Raw genomic sequence first — 17,743 nt, forward strand, 5'->3', positions numbered from 1 at the left:
TTGGTTTCATGACATATATCTAAGGCTATTTGAAGGCCATGAACTTTAAGTAAGAAGGCTTTAATGGAGTTCTGTGAAAATCATTGTTATATCATTCTTTTGTAACCTTTCCTCAAGTTCCTCTAAAGGACAGATATTTCTACTTCCTTGACATTAAGAAAAATATAGTCAAACAAAAAGTTAGTGAATACACAAATATACATGGCTATTATAGAATGTAAAAGGAAGATTTATACAGAAGAAAAATAGAGGTTTGTAAAACAGAATCAAATAGACACCCTTCTCTAGCCTGTTCCTTTCTTTCTTTAACAGATTCAGAGCTATGTTTCTGATATTGTCAACTGCATTCGGTAGCTGGGAAAAAAATGTCTTTCCATTTTGTTTAAGGCGGTACAATAAGTCAGGTCTTTTTTATGTACTTAGGTAAATAGTGCTTACAATGTTCTCTCACTCCCAGTTACCACAGCAGTAACTCCAGCTACCACAGCAACCCATAACCATGAATATATTACAGCAATTGGGAAAGCATTACTACCATACAGTCCTTGCAATAAATAGTAGAGCAATAGTAGCTTGGTGGTTTTACAGCTACTTGTGCTACAACAACTGCCCAGACTCTGTTTTTTTTTAAAACAAAACAAAACAAAACAAAGAATGGCCTAACAAATGCATACAAGATCTTATGGAAATATGTATGTAACAATACGTAGCAATTTATTTTAGTGCGCAGTTAATTCTGCAGTGCAGAAATGGTGCTGTACATAAACATCTTCAGTCCCAACATTTGCAGAAGATTCCGTTAGACAATATTAATAAACTCTCTATCCTTCAGATTATTCATGTAATCAAGATTACACTTACAATCATAGAAATGGGATGAGTCCACAAGAATGAAGTACCTGTAATTAATGACTATTCATATAGGTTTCTTTTTGAAAATTATCATTTATTTTATTATTTTATTTTTCATGTCTTTAAGTCAGTGTTAACTCCAGGGCAAATCCTTCCATTTTCTTGGCAGAGACTTTTGGGAAGTGCTTTACCTACTTCTTAGGACTGAGAGACAATGACTGGCTCAAAGCCAACCAGATGGCTTTTTGCCTAAGTTAGGACTAAAACTCTTCTTGATTTCTATTCTGATGCTTTCACCATTACCCCAAATTGAGTCTCTTACTCTCTTTTTAATCCAGTGTTATATGTGCAGATGTTAGCTTTATGCAATTTAAAATACTTTTTTTATGTAGTGGTAGTTACTGCCCAAGGTTTTCTCCTTTATTCCCCACCCCTTTAGGTTTTGGAGGTTTTAGTGGAAAACTGGCTGGTTATCCTTGCTAAAGATATGGGGACTAAAGGCACCCATGTTATCTCTTAAGCCGTCAAACATATCTACAAAAGAAAAAGGATTCTTTGTTATGTGATTTTTGGTATGCTAGAAAAAAATGTAGCATGGCAGCATTATGGCATAAACCAGCCATTATGACCCTAGTGATTATTGACATAAAGGATGCAATTTTTAAAAAGAATTCTAAGATGGCATTTTTTTAAAAAAAATTGATTTATATGCCGCCCTTCTCCGAAGACTCAGGGCCGCTTACAATGCGTTAAGCAATAGCCTTCATATTTTTGTATATTTATACAAAGTCAGCTTATTGCCCCCACAGTCTGGGTCCTCATTTTACCTACCTTAGAAAGGATGGAAGGCTGAGTCAACCTTGAGCCTGGTGAGATTTGAACTTACAGTAATTGCAGGCAGCTGATGTTAATAACAGTGCTTTAGTCTGCTGCGCTACCAGGGCTCCTGTTATTTAGAAAATATGCCTATAGACAAATTGTTTATCTGTCAATTACAAAAGGCCACATTATTTGAATCCACATGTGTACTATGCTGATAGATTTTGACATCCTAAGTTCTTAGAAAAAACTCAATGCATATGAAGGCAACACCCAGGTAAAGAACTGGCAGCTGTAATTGTGCTGTATATAATAACAAATGTGGCAAAAGAAAGCAAAGATAGTATCAATAGCAATTGGTACCTTACAGTGGTGGGTTGCTACCAGTTTGCCCCGGATCGGGGGAATCGGTAGTGGTGGTGGTGGGAGACTCCACCCACCTGCCCAGACACTTCTGTGCATGTGCAGAAGCATTGTGCACAAGCGAGCACGCACCCATGAGCAAACCAGTAGCGACGGGTTTTGAAAGCTGCCCCTGATGCCTTAGGTGCAATCTCAAAACATCTGGAACCCCATTTGAATACCATCGGCAAAGAAAAAAAATCAGCACCAGTCAATGTAAAAAACAGTGTTTGCAGCTTACATCCTATGATGATACCTTTTGCAGGATGAAATAGAACATCTGCCTATTTTAGGTCCTTGGGAAAGACTTGCTAAGTGAATAAAATTGCCAAATCCAGTCTATATATCTGGATGACAGTGAAACAACCATAATAATATTGGACAAGATTTCACACTTTGACTGATGCATTCTGAAGGTGCTAATAATACAATCATAATATTAATTAAATATTTTCTGCCAGCCGAAAATATTTTTATACCAGCTGAAATCATATCTTCCTTCCTTCCTTCCTTCCTTCCTTCCTTCCTTCCTTCCTTCCTACCTACCTACCTACCTACCTACCTACCTATCTATAGTTTTATTGGTGGAATTTTAGCTAGCATTACATTTATGTCTGAACAGCAATGTGTTAATTGTAGCATTGGCTTGCATGATCTCCTTTAAGCAGTTCAATTTTGTGCATGTGTAAACTTCTGTGCATGCGTATCTAGAGAATGTAAAGCAATAATTCACAAAAAGGCATTTTAGAAGGTTTAAAGTTCCAGTATTTTTTAAAAAAATATTCTGAAATGTTAAATTACTGGGAGGCAGTAATCACATTCTGAGGAGCATTAGGAAATGTGTATGTGTCTCAGCACAAATGATTTATGCAGCTGTTGAATTATAGCTTTCTGCTACTGTTGTATTTTCAAGATTTGTGGATATGTAGGGAAAAAAATTAATGTTATACAGAAAGAATGATAAATGATGGGAAAGATAAAAGTTGAAATGTCCTGGGAATATTGATACTTATTATAAAATTAATGAATAGCAAATGCTGGAGCAGCTCAACAGAAGTAACAGAATAAAAAATAATAAATTAGATACTGATCTTAACAATACCTGACATTTTGTTTTTCTTTCCAAAGAAAGTTGACATGTTTTACTAGGAGTAATAAATTTGACTGCTTAAAGATTTTCTGAACAACTAGCACATGATGAAGTACATAAATATTATTTCCTTAGCTATAGGGTTTATCTTGATAAAAATTGTATTAAAAGTTTTTTTTCTTTTTGAGAAATATATATTGCTGTGTAAATAGTAGTTGTATAGTATGTTTATTAGGTAATTATTTGTAACAATTTTCATATTTTAAGTAAATCATTATTTCCTCAGTTCTCCTATATATCAAGCATACTGGTTCAATCCCAAATAACCTAAATAGGAAAATAACAAGTTTTATTTTCTAAAATATATTTTGAACAAGGTTTTTCTCTTCAACAGTTTCTTTGCTTAGATTGGAATAACTTTCCGATAATTCCAACCTGAAAATGATCTGGTAATAGATTAATCTCTGATTTATTGAAAGAATCTTGCTATTAAAAATAGAGATACAGTATTGGAGAAAAGCAGAAATCATTCTAGTTAAAATACAAGTTAGATCTTTTCTAATAATATCAAAATGGGTGGTACAGATTGTCTTGTTATTATGAATTTTACATATGCTACAATGCCCACATTTCTCCTTAAACAGGAAATTTTACAATAAGCTTGAGAAAAATGGCTTTAGAAAAAATCAGATTAAGGATAAGCAAAATTAAATTCAGTGGCATATTTCATAGTTAGATATATCTTATTGGATTTATATTTCATTTCTTTTTCTGGGTTGCATACTGACATACTGCTTAAAGTACAGTCTAACCTTCAAGGCTGTCTTAGGGCACTTGTTGTAGAACTACATTATCATTATTAAAATTAAATGGGGAAATGGATCATATTAATTAGGTTTTTCACAAGTTTTTCTGAAAGTTCCAAATATGAGGAATATCATCCATAAGAAGCTTGCCCCCAGGTCTTCTAAGTGATGATATCTGTCAACCCCCAGATATGGGTACTACCTATTGTACTTTTGAAGAGTTGTAGAAACTTCTCATATAGGCATTTGAGTCCGATTCAATATTTCATTGCAACCCAATTCTTCAATACACGATTAAATGAAGTCTTTTAAACCTTTTTTGTCTAGTGTTCTTTGTTTCCTGATTTGTTAATTCCACTTGTTTCCCCCCCCCAATATGTAATTGTTTTGTATTTTATATATATATGTCTTCATTATTTATAAAATTAATATTATCACGATTAATATTTTCTGTGCCATTCTGATAATTGACCAAATTAGAACTTACTTTGGCATCCAGTTCAGTGGAATGCAGGAAAAATGTTTCCCTCATTCTTTGAAAAATATTCACTGAAACAACACACACACACACGTACGCACAAACACACACTTCATACCATTAAAATTACAAACTGTAGAATTAGGCCAGACAGCCAAGAACATTAAAGTGGTATTTTAATGGCATATTCTAGACAGAACTATAAAACTGTACACTTTTGCATTTCCCGCAAATCACTTAGAAGCATTCAAATGAGAATGGAAAAGGTGATTTGTACTTTAGACTTTCGATTTGTTTATGTGATTCTGAAGCATTTTGAGTAAGGAATCTTCATTTAAGTGCTTCAATGAATGTAATTGTTGTAGTAACAATATAGCTTTGTAGTAAAAACACCAAATAATCCTTTCTTGGAGAAACAGATGTCTTCATTTTTATCCATACAGCTGCTTCATAGGCCTTTTGTATAATGAAAAAGCATGCATGTTATTGAACAGTGCAAGATCCCATTCAACTACAATATTTTTTTACATTGCAGTATTAGTGATAAATATGCAGAACAATCAGCAAAACCTTCAAAACATGTTGTGAGAAAATATTACTTCCTTTTGTTTTTATGGGGATGAACAAAACCTATTCAGTTCTTTGAGATAATGCTTTTATCTCAGACTTAATTCCATGTATCTATTTTCATTATGAGTCAAACCGAATTCTAAAAGAAAACATTGATTTAATTAAAATCCATTATTATTGCCATTGTCACTATCATCATCATCACCATTACCATCACCATCCACATTTCACCTCCAAAAATTAATATTATAGATTTGTGGTGGAGTTTTTCAATCAATAATCTTGAAGTGGTCAAAACTCTTTCTCTGAAAATAAATATAACAGGGAACCTGCCTTCGGGATTGTAGAAGTCATTTAGCTGCCAGTGAAGCACCTATGGAAGTAGAGATGTGAGCAATTATGCACTCTGATTCCTTTGATAAATAGTATAATTAAATAGTATAAATAGTATAATTAATAGTATAATGTCTACTCCAAATTTTAATTAAATACACCATATACTGTATATATTTCCTCTGTTTGGTTTGGTGTATATACTGTACTTTTGTTTGCTTGTACACACATTCTTATTCAGAAAGCTTGCTTAGCTTTCCCCTTTAAATAAAATAAATAAATAAATAATTTTATTTCTATACTGCTCTTCTCCCTAAGGACTCAGGGCGGTGTACAGCCTATTAAAAACACAAAGACAGACATCAGTTAAAATTAATAAAAATTTAAAAATAATTTGCAGAACATACAGCAGGTTCAAGGATGTCTTAAGCATGGGCATCCAGAGAGCCATATTCAGTGGTGCCAATTGTTCAGAATAATTCTTTTCAATAGCCTATATGTGAGAGCAGATTTCTGTGAAAGGCATAGCTCAAAAATAATTTTTAAAGACCCTATTTTAAACAAATACTTGTTATAGGGCTATGTTATATTTGTTTCAGTTCATAAATGCCTAGATTTTGGATAAGAATGAATCTTTAGATTTTTTAACCATTCATATGAGAAATGTAATTTAACTGTATGGTATCAAATTACTTCTTCCTAAAAACATTTTTTCTAGTGAATTTGCACAATATCGATGTATTTTCTTAGTTTATTCAAAAGGAAAATGGGAAAAGGAAATTTTAAGTATTGTCTATAGGGGATATTGGGTTTTATTCTGCTGTGTTTTGTTTTTGTTGATTTTTGTTGATTGGAAAAATAAAATATAAAATGATTCACTGTGTTGTACACAGTCAGATTGTAGATATTTATCGATATGTCGTTAAATTACATGTTTATCAGGAAGTGATATTTAATTTTGCAACAAGTCAAGTCATAGAATTTCTTTTATACTTAAGAAAAATATTTGGGCTTTAATGCTTACAACATGTGTTTACTGTTAAAATTCCAACATAATATAAATAGAATTCTGTAGCAATAATTTGACTTGAAAATAGCTGTTAAAGAAGTAAGAAAACTTGAACTTACAATAGCTCCTTTTATTTCTGGGACAAAGAACAATTGTTCAATATTGAAGCAAGTTGATGTAATAGTTTGCTTTCATTTCTGTGAATAAATCAAATAAATTATATAATGAAAAGGTTAAATAAATTATTTAAGCATATGAGTGAAATCATTAGGGATTAATAAATCTTCCTCAGTGATGAAACAAAAAAATTAAACAAGTTTTGGAGTGTTTATTCACTCCAAAGATTTCTATTCACTGTTTTTAATGACTAATAAAATATTAAGGAAGCCATTCTAGGATATTGTTTGTTCCATTATGCATAATTTGAAATAGTAAAAATCTTTGCAGACAAAGTACTGTAACTTTCAAAATTAAATACTTTTTCTGTTATCAGAACTGAGAAGTGTAACAATATGAGAATATAGAAAAACATTCTAATATTGCCTATATCTATACTATGTAATCTATTGTCATAGACAGGACACCATGATTTCTTCTTAAAAATATGCTATTTTGTGTATATTAACAATAAATAATGGATTCCATTTATTTGTTCTCTTGTTCTCTCAGGTTGGCTTTTGTACTATTCTTATAAGAAAAATGTATACGTATTAAAGTTATTATCTGCACATTTGGATACATCTTAGATTGTTAATATAAGTATAATGATAATGTAAAAGGAAGCTAATAAAACTTCCTTTAATTATTAGTCAATTGTTATCTAGGTATATCTAAAAGGCTCATTAATATTCATTTTCATGAAACCATTTGTTTGTTGAAAAATGCATGAATGCATATAATTCTTTAAAAAACACAGAAGCACTTTACTATATTTTTTCTTGCCCCCAAACATAATTTGATTAAGGAATTTTTAATGTAATTAATATTTTTTATTTGTATCATTTATCCTGACCATTACAAACATATTTTTATGTTATTGTTGTGCCATCCTGAGAATTCTCTGTGGTTTAGTAAATCAAAATTATCCCCTGTTGATTATCTAAATAAATTTTAGAAAAAATGTTCTGATCTTTTGAATGACTTTGGTTTTAGAACTTTGCTGGTTGCATGATAAAGGAATACTTCCTTCCTTCCTTCCTTCCTTCCTTCCTTCCTTCCTTCCTTCCTTCCTTCCTTCCTTCCCTCCCTCCCTCCCTCCCTCCCTCCTCTCCGCTCCTCTTCTCTCCTCTCCTCTCCTCTCTCCTCTTTTTTCTTTCCTTCTTTCCTTTCCTTTTCTTATTTCCTCCCTCCCTCCTAATCCTTTATTTTATATATAGTGACATGGTCTGGACCATAAGCTCCTAGATACAGAAAAGTACTTTCTACTATTCTAAAGGTTTTTATAAACAATGAATCAGCTATATCATTTTTAAAAAATTAAAAAAAATCATTACATTCTCAACCATACCACAAATTTGTTCTTGACACTCTAGGACATAAATTATAAAGTAATATTGCACTTGTCTATCACAAAATTATAGGCCTAAAATCACTGAAATTCAAGACCCAGCAAATGAAACTATTTTTTTTGTCACCCCCTAAGGACTCAGAGTCATTACATGAAAGGAAAGAGAGATGCAGGATATATTGTTTCTGCAACTAAACTTCAAAAACTATTTATGTATTTTATAAAGAGCAAAACACCCAAGGGCTCTCTGAAATGTAGTTGACTAAATTTTGTAAGTGTAAAATATGTTTGCAATATTTCTACTCTGTATAGAATAGCAACATCTCAATGTTCTATTTAAAATCTCTAGCTTTATTTTCTGTTGGGCCTGTTTTGATTAAATATAAGTTTTGTATTTATATTTCCATTACATTAAAAATAATTATGGTTTTATGAATATACACAGGTTGCTTTGATAATTTAGTAACAGCCTGTTTCCCTAGCCCAGTGGTGGGTTGCCCCTGGTTCACACCGGTTCTATAGAACCAGTAGTAAAACTGATGGGAGGCTCTGCCCACTAACCCCGACATCATCAGAAAGCTTCTGCACATGCGCAGAAGAGCATGTGTGCATGCACGCGAAGCAAGCACCTGCGCACGGCCCCACTGCGAACCGGTAGTAAAGGTAAGTAGAACCCACCCCTGCCCTGGCCCCTATTTCTGCTGGTTATTAAAACACAGTTTCTTGGTTTTGGAAGATAAGAAGGAAAGAAGCAGCAGGAGGAGGAGGAGGAGGGGGAGGAGGAGGAGGAGGAGGAGGAGTTCATTAATTGTTAGAAATAAGGCTTGGATTTACTATCTAGTAATTATACCTATTGTTAACAAAGAATTTGAAGTGCAGGTTTTATAGCATATCATACTTTCTAGCAATTTATAGATATTGTAGTAATTCTATACTATCTTTGTTTAATTCATTCAATCTTTAGGACCAGTTGCCGGGCCATTACTCACCCTTTTACGAAAATAGAGAGGCTGAATATTATTTATTTATTTATTATTTATTTATTAATCAAATTTCTATACCGCCCTACTCCCGAAGGACTCAGGGCGGTGAACAGCCAAGATAAAATACAGATAATACAAATATTAAAAATCCCTTAAAATTATTAAATATTTTGGCCGAAACACAGATTAAAACACCCAATTTATAAAATCACGAATTAAAAATTTAAAAGAGGAGAGTTAGGCCAGGCCAGCCTGCTGAAATAAAAAAGTTTTGAGAGCACGACGAAACATGTGCAGGTCCGGGATCCTCCGTATCTCTGGGGGGAGCTCGTTCCAGATGGTAGGTGCCCCCACAGAGAAGGCTCTCCCCCTGGGGGCCGCCAGTCGACACTGTTTGAATATAATATTTAAATCTAGTTTCTGCTTAGAAAAAAGTTATAACTTCCCCATACAGTATTATCTATATATTTTAGACTACATCTGTCATAATTTTTAGAATAGTTGTACCCTACGACTATCATTAAGTGTTGTACCTTATGATTCTTGATGAATGTATATTTTCTTTTATGTACTCTGAGAGCATATGCACCAAGACAAATTCCTTGTGTGTCCAATCACACTTGGCCAATAAAGAATTCTATTCTATTCTATTCTATTCTATTCTATTCTATTCTATTCTATTCTATTCTATTCTATTTTAATTTCATTATCTGAAAATAATAGGTGCTGGTAGTCCCAAACATCTGGAAGGCATCAAGTTGAAGACAATTCTTTTAATGATCATTAAAATATTAATGTCAACAAAAATGTTTGAAAATGTGTGTAGCTGAATAATAACTTGATGGTTTTTGTCTGAATTTTTAATCCCAATCCAAACAAATTTATTTCAAATTCTTAAATATTATATCTAACTGAATTTATATCTAACTGAATTAGTGAATTTCTTCCATTTTTTCTTCTCTACATTACTTTAGGAAAAATCCATTTTAGGAATAATACTCCCAAGGTAGCTATTGGGCTTAGCAAGTTGCGTAAACTTAGCACATGAGAGAAGTGAATGACATCATCAGGGGAGCTGGTGTAAAGGAATTTAGGGATGATCATGGTATGAAAAACTGGTAAGAGTACTTGCAAAAATGATTTCATAGTTCAGAGGTTGAAGGGAGCATTTGAAGAAAACTCAGAATAACCCTGTTTTAGTATTCTTTGGTTAATAATGGACAGAAAGAAACTATTTGGATTCGGCTATAATAATGTTGTATTCCTGGAATCCTACAAAACCCATCTCTTGATCTGGACTTACCTTAAAAGATTGGCAGTCATGTTTAATATAGATTCACCCTTCTTTTAACAGTTATAATTTACTTTCAAATAAAGATAAATTAAAACTCAGCAGTATTTATCACATGGAGCAAATCTGTTAATGAACTTACTTAATAATGAAGAAAGTTGTGTAGGTTAGCACATTTCATTTTGTGTACACCTTTACTCTCTTCCACTATTAAATAGTAGTCCATATTACCTTACAACATTACTTTAAGCTAAAATATCTCTCTACTACTTCTCCGAAGATAGCCATAAGCTACCACTATTCTATACTCTTACTGATCAAAGTAAAGAACAAATGGAGTCTCCAAAAACATGGGAGGTATTAAAAAACACAATGAACCCTGAAGCTTGAAGAAACAAAACAATTAGGTTGCAGTGCCTCATGACTATTTTAAAAATTTCCAAAATTCTATTCTACCATAGCAAGTTCAAGGGGAACACAAGACCAGCTCATGCAATGGCAGGTAGCAAATTGACCACCTGTATGCAAATACTGCTTCCAAAGTGGGCTCTTTCTATATATGTGAATGATCAAAATGTATTCCAATAGATAAGAATATTGTGCTTGGGTCAACACAAAGGTGATGGCAAATTTGGCGTAGTGTTGACTCTACCTTTCTGTCTTCATGCTATCACTAGCAGTGGCACAATGAAGACTAATGCTTTTTCCATTTAAGACATTTTCTCTCTCCAAAGGAAACCACTACATCTTTTCTATCCTGTTTGAAGAGGTTAGGGGAAGCAAAGCTCCTTTTCATTTCTTTAGTTGGATCTGAAAAGTAATTGCCCTTTGGGAGACCAGCTTACGGCCTGGTGATCAAACCATGTTAGATTAATGGATAGAAAGAAACAGAGAAAAAAGTAGGGAGGTGAATGTCTATGGACATTCTCAATCATCCAGATCATGATTGTCCCAAAAGTGCTTTTCCAAAAAGCAACTGCACTTTCTTGGTTTTTTTTTTCTTTTGAAAATATTTTGCTTCTCATCCAAGAAGCTTCTTCAGTTCTAACAAGAAAGTGCAGCTGCCTTTTGGAAAAGCACCTTTGGGACAGTAAGGAAGTGAGGCTTATGAATGGAGTAGAATATCCAGTCTGTCTTCTTCCAACTCTTTCTTCTTTCTTGATTACTTACATCCACATTGTCTGTCTTGGTGGTATCATTGTGTCTTATAAAGTTTGCTTTACTTTAAGGAGAGCTAATTTTAAAATGGTGCTTATAATCATAAAACTTTAACTTGAATTGCACTGTCACTGGATTCACAGAAATCCTAAACAAATAGGATTATACCAGAAAAGCAGAGTAAATTATAACTGTTTTAAGTTTCTTCACATTTTATTATATAATCCAAACTTTGGCAAAATGAGGAATTAAAAGCATATTAAAGAGGCTGGTCAGGGATTCTAACTTTAAATATTGATGTTAAATGTTAAGGGTTCACAGAACAGCCACTTTAGAATGCTTGTAAAGCTGCATACAGGGATCCTTGACAGACCTAAAATTAAAGCATATAGAGGACAACTGATCCTAAGAGAAAAGATTCCTGTTTAGTACAAAGAAAGAATTTTAGGTAGTAAAGCTCAGATTGAAAGAAATAGGAAAAAGTTGTTATAGTATTCCAAATAATGCTATAAATAGTAATGGCTGGGTAATTCTGGGACTTAATAGCTTTTAAAATGTGAAAGAAAATTTACACATGCACATACACATGCATGTACAAACACATACACACACAACGCACATATATTATATACACTGCCTCCTGCACACAGCCACATTTTTTCTATTTATCTATGTGTTAAAATCCACTGTTTGGATCAAAATAAAGCTAATTTGCATTGGCATAGATGTTTAACTCACTAGTGTATTATTACTGTGTAAGCAGGTGTAGAAGCAACTGCAAATAAATGCCTGCTGATGGAATCCCAGCAGGGTTTCTGATGAGTTTTCATTCAGTTGAACCTTCCCAAGGAAATTACTGTATAAAAAGCTTTGCTATTAGTTCTTTGCCTGAAAAAATCATTTAGCTACACCTGGATAGATTCGTGGCAATTATATATCTACACCATATCAAAAATCCTATCTCCTTTTTTTTAAAGCATGAACTGGAATCTGTCAGTGTGAAAGTAGAAGGATAGTAATCTATGCATAACAAAAATAAATGTGCCTAAAGAAAACAAAAAAGTTAAACAATCCAGAACATTGAATTGGCATCAGGCATCTAATATTTTCTAGGCAACATAAAAGATTTAGAATATAAATAATTTACATGTTATTTATTTGGAAATATTCTTCTATTATTATTTGAAGCTTTGAAATGTGTGTCTGTATATGTACAAGTTTACACATTCATAAAATGCAGTAATAGCACGGTACGTGGTACAATGCACATTACAATTGAAAGCAAAAAAAACCCATTTTTTTGTCATTTATGACAGAGTAAATTTTTTGATTGTATTCTAAATGTATAATAATATAATTTGCATCGTCTTAATAAAACCAGCTACTAGCCTTTGTACCAAGCATACAATAAATACCACATTTCAGTAGGTGAATTTGAATCCTGATGATTTTTGTTTTATTTCTATATTATTTTCCCCCGTACTTTGATTTATAAGATGCCTTATTTTAAATAATCACAGTGGTACATGTATTTATTGAAAAGGAAATCCTTTCAAATTCAAATGGACTTACTCTCAAATATTTCTATAGATTTTATTTGGTTATGAAAATTGCACTAGATGGTGCAGCCATCATGTATGATTTAGTCACATGACTAGTTAGAATGTGACAGCTGCCATACGGTACAACAATTTTAATTTTAATAATGTTAACATGATTTATGTATTAGTATATATCTGATTACCTTCATCAATAGGAGAAAACACAAGAAAATATAAAGTGTGTGCATATTTGAGCCTTTAAAAAGCAATAGGTTTCTTCCTACATAAGATAAAAAGAGCAAACACAATATTGATGAACCTCCATCAGAAATGAAAGACAAATAGCAATAGTATCTAGGATGGATCTTGTAGCCAACTGCACTCCACCCAGAGAATTCCAGTTATTCTATATAATATTAGTGAAGTAATAAATAAATAATATATATTTGAACAGTTTTTATTTAGATAAAAATGAGAATTCATTTCCATCTATATTTACCACTGGATTATAGTCTTAAGAAATATATTGTTTAGACCAGCAGTCCCCAACCTTTGTGGCTTGGTGACCAGGCTGGAGGGGAAGGGGAACCAGTGGGAAGCAAGTGGTGGGTTGGTGCACATGTGCATGTCAGTGGTGGGTTGCCCCCGGTTTGCACCGGTTCTATAGAACCGGTAGTAAAACTGGCGGGAGGCTCCACCCACTGACCCCCAACATCATCAGAACGCTTCTGTGCATGTGCAGAAGCGCACGCAGGCACGCATGTAACTGAAGCAAGCACGCACGCACGGCCCCATTGCAAACCGGTAGTAAAGGTAAGTAGAACTCACCCCCAATGCATGTGCATATGCAGCTCAACTTGTGCAAGTTGAGCTGCATGTGCATGTGCATCTCCACATGCACCAGACCCCTGCTCATGTAAGTCAAGCTGTGGGTTCGTGCCTGCTCACCACTCATATACCCTAGTTGAGAATAGGACACGGCCAGGTAATGGACCACATCCCAGAGGTTGGGAATCCCTGGTTTAGACAAAACTTGTAAAACATGTAGTATATATCTTAACTAGAATTTTAAAAGGAAATTTTAAATAGAACATGTGAGGGAAACAATTTAGCACTATAAGATATTTCTTTTATTCATTACAAATTTTTCTTCAAGAGCATATCTATGTTTATTGTCAGGCAATTTTAATGCAGTATTATGCTTAAATTATAATCCTCTAAGCATTCCAAAATATAGTTAGTTCTTTGTGTGTATGTGTGTGTGTGTATTTGTTAATGGCCAGCCTAACAGATGGGTAAAACCTCAAACTGAAAATCTATAACTTGTAGCAATTTTTTATAATGTCCAAGTTTAATCTTCCTTTTTTTTCCTTTTTGTATTACTATGCTTTTTGATTCTGAAGTCAGGTTGCTCTTTAATGTTGTTGTATGCATTTATATTTTGCTTTTTGATTAATTTAGCATCACAAAATTAAAATTTTAAAAATTAAAATGAAAAAAAAAAGAGGGAAGGCTGCACTGTGGAAACAAAAGAAGTCTTGACCTTCCATAAAATTACAATGAGTGATGCAGAGTGACTGCATGATAAAAGCCTGAACTGAAAGCACTCATATTGATTGACCCTTCCCTTCATGAGTACTCTAGCAATGTCACTGATGTGCAAAATAATGTCTAGTGACAGAGTTTTCTGAGACAATATGGCTGCTAGTGCTGTTGCATTATCTGTTTTTTATACTGATATTGTCCTTTTTTGCTGGGAATGCACAAAATCAGGATAAACGGGTGTCACTGAAATCTTTAATTAAAGGCTTGCTTGTTCTTTTACAATTAGGCTGCTCTATATAAAACTATTAAAAAATTATATGTCTCCTGATTTTGTTAATTAGCAGTTGAGAATTCACTCTATCTATGTTTGTTAACTGGCCAAGTACTAGATTCAGAAATTATATTTTTAATTTAGTCAAATCTTGTTCCTGTAATTGTGCAATTTTATGCATTCTTATCTAGAAGTAATTTCCACTTAATGTTGGAGGACCTGATGTTGAGTAAACATGTATAAAATTGAACAGTAAATGTGCATTTAGTCTTTGCATATGTTTTGTTTGGGAATATAGATATAATGAAGATTTATCTATAAGGGCAGTTTGAAAATGCTTCCAGTTAATTCTTTATTTTACATCTACAACTCCTTTTTCCCCTGTAGCTATAATTAGAATGACAGCCAGTTTGATGTAGTTGTGGAAATACTGGATTAGGAACCAGGAGTATCTGAGACATAGCCCTTCCTTAAGCACAAAAGCCAGATGGGTGATTTAGAAAAAAGGTTAGAAAACCACTTCCAAAATTGTTGACAAGAAAACTTCTTGGACTTGTTCCTGAAATTACCAGAAGTCAGGGTTGACTCAATGAACCATAGTAGCAAAATAATTAGGACATGTATATTAGCCATGTATGTTAAATTTTATAATATTGCATTGTATTATATTTAAGTCACTTACTTTAACACCTTTCAAAGTCCCTATAATTTTTTTTTTTAATTTTGATTTATATGCCGCCCTTCTCCGGAGATTCAGGGCGGCTTACAATGTGCTCAGCAATAGCCTTCATCCTTTTGTATATTTATACAAAGTCAGCTTATTGCCCCCACAACTGGGGTCCTCAATTTACCTACCTTAGAAAGGATGGAAGGCTGAGTCAACCTTGAGCCTTGACTAGATTTGAACCTGCAGTAATTGCAGGCAGCTGGTCTTAATAACCAGCTTAATAACAGGGTGCCTTAGACCACTGTACTACCAAGGCTCTTATTCTTGACTTTCAAGTGATATTATCAGCATAAATCCCATTATCAGTGGGATATCTGCCCACTGACATCCTTTCCCAATTTTAAGTTTGGGAACTTTCTGCTGAGTTTAGAAATCTTCTGGAAGTTTTTCAATGTTCTTTCTGTGTCTGTTTCCCCATTCATTGTCTTTAAATGTTATTGTAATACTACTTTTTTTCTCTTTTAACTTATCTTTGAAAATCTTAATTAATTTCCTATGAACTTTATCATTCTTATATTTGGATTCTTTTTTTCTTCTTGGAAATTTCCACTATTTGTTCTGACATCCACGCTGCTTTCTTCTGTTTCTTAGATTTTGGCAGATCTTTTTTATGTTTATCCTTAACTACAACATTCCACAATTCTGCTGGTTTCCTGTAAACTAAGTTTAGGACTTCAAAGGAGCTTCTAATGTTCTCCTTGAAAATGGTGTGTATATACTCATGATATATTATGAAAATTCCTTGGCTTTGTTCTTATATTTAAGCTTGACTTGAATCTGACATAAGCAATTTGTAGTCAGTTACATTGTCAATTCCTGGTCTTTGCTGTTGTAACCAAGCTCTTCCAATTCCTTGTTCCAATAATAGATTTAATTTGATTTCTGATGATGGACATGCTATAAGTATATAATTCTAGTTGAAGATTGTATTAGCAATGAAGAAACACCTGGATTATCAGAAACTGATGTTCTGTTTTATTTATTTTTCCTAAATTTTAGTCAAACTGCAAATGAAGGCAAATATATGTGCCTCAGGATAATGTTGCAGGATCCAATCTGAGTCGGTCTAGACCAGAGGTTTGTTCTTCCAAGCTTTTGGGCTCAGGGTGGAGCCTATCCTCAGGGACCTTCTCAATCTTCTAGGATATGTGCACTGGGCTGTTCTATACATAGTATTTATGTGGTCATTTAGGTCCATGACCAATCAATCAATGAAAAGGGGTACATATATACTTAACACATTAGGGGCCTGTAGGAGAGTCATTTCATTTCTTTACTTTCAAAATGTATGCTCTAACTGTTAGAAATTATTTAACAATTTTTTTTTCCAAATGCTTGCTTCTTGTTTTATGTGAATAAATTACTGGATTTTTTTCAGTTTTGCTATTTTAAAATCTAAAATATCAATTTCTGATTTAATTCTTAAATTTTTAATTTATGCACTGGTTTTTATCTGCAGATTGTTTCTATATATTGTAGGAATAAAGTTTTAAAATAATAGATAGATAGATAGATAGATAGATAGATAGATAGATAGATAGATAGATAGATAGAGCTATTCTTTCCTTATGTTACTGTTGGAAGAAAAATCCATCTAGTTCAGTTCCAAGCTGGAAGAAAAGCACTGGAAACAACATGGCGGCTGATTGGAAAGATGGTTTATTGATGAAGCAGAACCACATGTGATTCTGGGCAGCTAACAAAATGGAGTTGAGTGTGGGTGGCTTTTTATACCTTCTTTGAGCTTTGTATTTGAGTTTCCTGTTCCTGTGCAAGAATATGTCCTTTAAAATTCTATTGGCTATTGTCAGATTCCTATGGTGTCATGTAGAGGTTATGTAGGGAACATAGCTGGCTCTATAGGCAAAAGAGGAAATGAAAATCCTAGACGTTTGTCTGAGCTAATCTGGTCAACCTTTGGTTTATTGGACTGTTCTGGGGGTGGTGCAATGAAGGGGCTTGTGTTCTGAAAGGGTATTGGGCAATTCCTGTTGTGGTGAATGACTTTCGTCCTGTGTTGGATCTTGGGTGGGGAGCTGCTTTCTAATCCTACCATTCTGCCAAGAAGTTTCAAAATATCCTGTTTTGAATGGATTACCAAATTGGCATTTCTAAAAGCTGCCCTCCTCAGTTTCTGTTTGGGTGCAGGGAGACTGGGGCTAGTTTAAGAGCATGTTTCTCCATTTCTCCCTTTGGGGAAATATAATATCTTGCCTTTTTAATATTTCCCAAAATATTTCATTCTTCTGGGGTAAGGGGCTTCCCACAGTTACAAATGATGTTTTTGCATATACTGTACGTATGTATTCCTGGAAAAGCTTAGATTAGTTCCCTATGTTCTGCTCTGGGACATGGGGGCAG

This window comes from Pituophis catenifer, unplaced genomic scaffold (assembly GCF_029215685.1).
Source record: "Pituophis catenifer annectens isolate HBS135680 unplaced genomic scaffold, rPitCat1.0.hap2 SCAF_4, whole genome shotgun sequence".
Taxonomy (NCBI): Eukaryota; Metazoa; Chordata; class Lepidosauria; order Squamata; family Colubridae; genus Pituophis; species Pituophis catenifer.